The 4,312-nt window shown below is 39.3% G+C and overlaps 1 pseudogene; it reads left to right on the plus strand.

Annotated features, from left to right (window-relative positions):
• Nucleotides 1–360: 360 nt before the first annotated feature.
• On the plus strand, nt 361–1,375 carry LOC132426615 (S-adenosylmethionine decarboxylase proenzyme-like; annotated as a pseudogene).
• The last annotated feature ends 2,937 nt before the right edge of the window (nt 1,376–4,312 follow it).

Here is a 4,312-nt window from a genome sequence, read left to right on the forward strand (position 1 = left end):
ATAGCAAAGGGGCTTCCCTGGTGGCGCAGTGGTTGGGAGTCTGCCTGCCAATGCAGGGGACGCGGGTTCGTGCCCCGGTCCGGGAAGATCCCACATACCGCGGAGCGGCTGGGCCCGTGAGCCATGGCCGCTGAGCCTGCGCGTCCGGAGCCTGTGGTCCGCAACGGGAGAGGCCACAACAGTGAGAGGCCCGTGTACTGCAAAAAAAAAAAAAAAAAAAAAAAAAAATTATAGCAAAAAAGGAACCTGAACTTTAGTAACACAGCTGGAACAATCCGCAGCAGCAGTGGCAGCGCTGGGAGAAGAGATTTAATTTACTTGATTTTCTGTGGTTTTTGGTTGTTCGCTAGTCTCACGGTGATGGAAGCTGCACATTTTTTCGAAGGGACGGAGAAGCTGCTGGAGGTTTGGTTCTCCCGGCAGCAACCTGACGCAACCCAAGGATCTGGGGATCTTCGCACCATCCCAAGATACAAGTGGGACATACTTCTGAAGGATGTGCAATGTTCAGTCATAAGTGTGACAAAAACTGACAAGCAGGAAGCTTATGTACTCAGTGAGAGTAGCATGTTTGCCTCCAAGAGACGTTTCATTTTGAAGACATGTGGTACCACCCTCTTGCTGAAAGCGCCCGTTCCTCTGTTGAAACTTGCTAGGGATTACAATGGGTTTCACTCAATTCAAAGCTTCTTTTATTTTCGTAAGAATTTCATGAAGCCTTCTCACCAAGGGTCCCCACACGGGAATTTCCAGGAAGAAATAGAGTTTCTTAATGCAATTTTCCCAAATGGAGCTGCATATTGTATGGGACACATGAATTCTGATTGTTGGTACTTGTATACTTTGGATTTCCCAGAGAGTCGAGGAATCAATCAGCCATATCAAACCCTGGAAATTCTGATGAGTGAGCTTGACCCAGCAGTTATGGACCAGTGCTACATGAAAGATGGTGTTACTGCAAAGGATGTCACTCATGAGAGTAGAATTTGTGATCTGATACCAGGTTCTGTCATTGATGCCACACTGTTCGATCCTTGTGGGTATTCAATGAATGGAATGAAATCAGATGGAATTTACTGGACTATCCACATCTATCCACATCACTCCAGAACCAGAATTTTCTTATGTTAGCTTTGAAACAAACTTAAGTCAGACCTCCTATGATGACCTGATCAGGAAAGTTGTGGAAGTCTTCAAGCCAGGAAAATTTGTGACCACCTTGTTTGCAAATCAGAGTTCTAAATGTCGCACAGTGCTTTCTTCGCCCCAGAAGACTTAAGGTTTTAAAGGTCTTGATTGCCAGAGTGCTCTATTCAGTGATAACAATTTTGTTTTTACCAGTTTTGCTAAGAAGCATCAACAACAGCAGAGTTGATTTAGAAAAATGATGGAAAAAAGCAAAAAGAGAACACACATAGAAGAAGGCGGTGGCTGCTTTTTAGATATTGATACCAAGGGCCATGCTTTCCATAACCACCCCCTTGTAGGTGCAGAAAGCCCTAGATGTAATGATAGTGTAATCATTTTGAATTGTATGCATTATTATATCAAGGAGTTAGATATCTTGCATGAATGCTCTCTTCTGTGTTTAGGTATCCTATGCCACTCTTGCTGTGAAATTGAAGTGCATGTAGAAAAAACCTTTCACTATATGAAACTTTACAACACTTGCGAAAACAATTCAATCTGGTTTATGCACAGTGTAATATTTCTCCAGGTATCATCCAAAATTCCCCACAGACAAGGCTTTCGTCCTCATTAGGTGTTGGCATCAGCCTAGCCATCTGGGACTGTTCTATTCAATTGCTACCAGGATTTTGCATCCAGTTACCTCCACCTGCTAGAACATATTCTCTACTAATGTTATTGAAACCAATTTCTACTTCATACAGATGTTTTTGCAGCACCAATCAAAGTTCTTCCACGAGTTGAGTCCTCTACGAGATTGACTGCAGTTATCCATTTCGTGTATTACTATCTCACTGTTTCCTATACTGGTATGACTTTAACTGATTCGTTCCTCACCACGGTGTCTCCCTCCCAACCACAGCCCCTCCATAAAGCAATACACTGTTACACTGTGGGTTTACACTAACCTTATACCCTAGAGGGGGGATGGGGGATGGACCCTGGGCTTAATTTTCTTTTAAGGTCAAGGGAGTTTGGCATGTTTCGTTACCATGAGCTCTTTTGGAATAAGCTGGTGTTGATTAGCAAAGAAGGTGTAGATTGATACTAGGGAATACTGGCAGAACTGTATGGAAACTGTATGCCATTCTGTGCCCCCCATTAAATGAGATTAGCTTCTCATTAGTACCATGCCTTTATTAACTTGCTAAGTAGTAGTATAAAAGAATTATCACTAAATTTGTTAGCAAGGAGATTTAAGATAAAGGTTGTATTGGATTCAACAAGTCAAGTTAGCTCAGATGATTCACCTTAACTTTTACTTCTGTAGCCATTTCCACTAATTTCTATTAATAAAATGCCATAAACTTTGGTTCAAAGCAGAACTGATGTCTTTGCCATCTTGTGACTTAAAAAGTTCTGTGACTTTGTGATGCATGTCATAGTGTTCTGACAGTTCCTCTTACTGGCATTTCTTTCTCCATGGAGTAACATCAAGTGATGAATGAGAACTGTTTAGGTTATTCAGACATACTACACAGTGAAGCAGAATGCTATCCGTGAAACATAACACACAAAATTCCAAAATGGTCAATGGGAAATGCCTAGAAATACAGGCTTAAAAGAGTTTTTAGCCTTTTAGCTGTATTTGCTAATACGGACAATTCAGCAGCTGATAAATGAGCAAAGTTGACACAATTTTGTATTTCTTCTTGTCCTCAAACAAGTTTTGATTCTTTCTGGATTGATGAAGTGATGTTTTTGTTCCTTCTGTATTTATAAATGAAACACTTCTTTTTTAGTGTTTCTAAACATAAATTCTACTTGGTTTGAAATCAAGTGGTTGGAACACTTTTGACTTTTAAACATGTTGCTGATTCAAAGCTTCACTGAAGAAATTTCAATCAATGGATCAGTCTGATTCTGTAATTAGCACACAGTACCTTATGTTTTGGTGCTATTATGAGGACCAATGCTCAAAGTGGATTTTGCTCTTGAACAGTGTCCCAGTAGATTTGATCAACATTTATTGGCTTGAGGTCTGATTTCCACCCCCGCCCCCAATAGATTTAAGACTTCTATTTAATGTTGAAAAACGGCACAAATTTGTATGGAACAAAGCCTAGAAAAATGAAAACTATAGATTGAATAGTAATCTAAATTAATCGTAGTGTGTATGATAGAGGAGGGAAAATTTTGGTGCCATAATTTCTCTCTTCATGGTGTTGGACTTAAATCAATTGAAATGTATTTCTGTACCACAATTTAAGCTTCAGCAAAGGTTTGCTTAATTCACTGTCTAGTGACATTCAGAAAGTTTTCTGTTGATGTATTTTTTAAATAGTATACATGACCAAATACTAGACCTCTAAAGTTTTTATAATTAATTGAGTAAATCAATATTTAATGATCATTTTTTAAGATTTATAGGAGTTGTCATAAAGATAAGATCTTTAAGCTCCTGGGAGAACAGATTTAAACATTTTTTTTGTCAGTGGCTTCATACCTGAAGCTCAAAGGAAATCATCTGGGCTATATACAAGGATATCAAAGAGTAGAAAGGGTGTAAGTAGTAAGAATAAGAATGCTAGAGTTTGGAGCTAGAAGAGTGAAAAGTCTGAAGGTGGAATAGTCCAACATTTATTATGAAAGAGCCTCTTGATGGTGGGGTGGGGGCAGAGTTTAACTCATGGTTATTTCTATTAACTAGGACAGAGTTATAAGCTTTTCATCATTGTGCCATTCAGGTACATATCTCATCATCTGGCAAAATTTCAGTTCTTCATCTACAATAAGCTAAGAACTGGAATCTTATAAAAATGTGTATTTGGATCTTTCTCAGAATAAGCTTATCAGAATATTGTCCAAAATCTGAGTTAAAAAGGGTTGATCGTAGAAGAGCAGGTTGTTACATATGTGAGCAATACCTACAGCACCAGATTCTCTTACATGAACTGGTAACTGAGTTTGGCAGGCACTTGGTGTTAATCAGATTCAGGGACATAATCTGAAAAATATGGTAAATGTGGTACCACACTATGAAAGATAAAAGGCTTTTATTGTCCTAGCCAGATAACTCATCATTTCCTGGCTACCCACCTTCAAACTTTACATTCCCATCTACCCTTCTCTTTTTGTCATAATGGAAGAAGTATTGGTCCTTTGGATTCCATCCACCCATTCC

The sequence above is a fragment of the Delphinus delphis genome, chromosome 6, assembly GCF_949987515.2.
Source record: "Delphinus delphis chromosome 6, mDelDel1.2, whole genome shotgun sequence".
NCBI classification, from domain to species: Eukaryota; Metazoa; Chordata; class Mammalia; order Artiodactyla; family Delphinidae; genus Delphinus; species Delphinus delphis.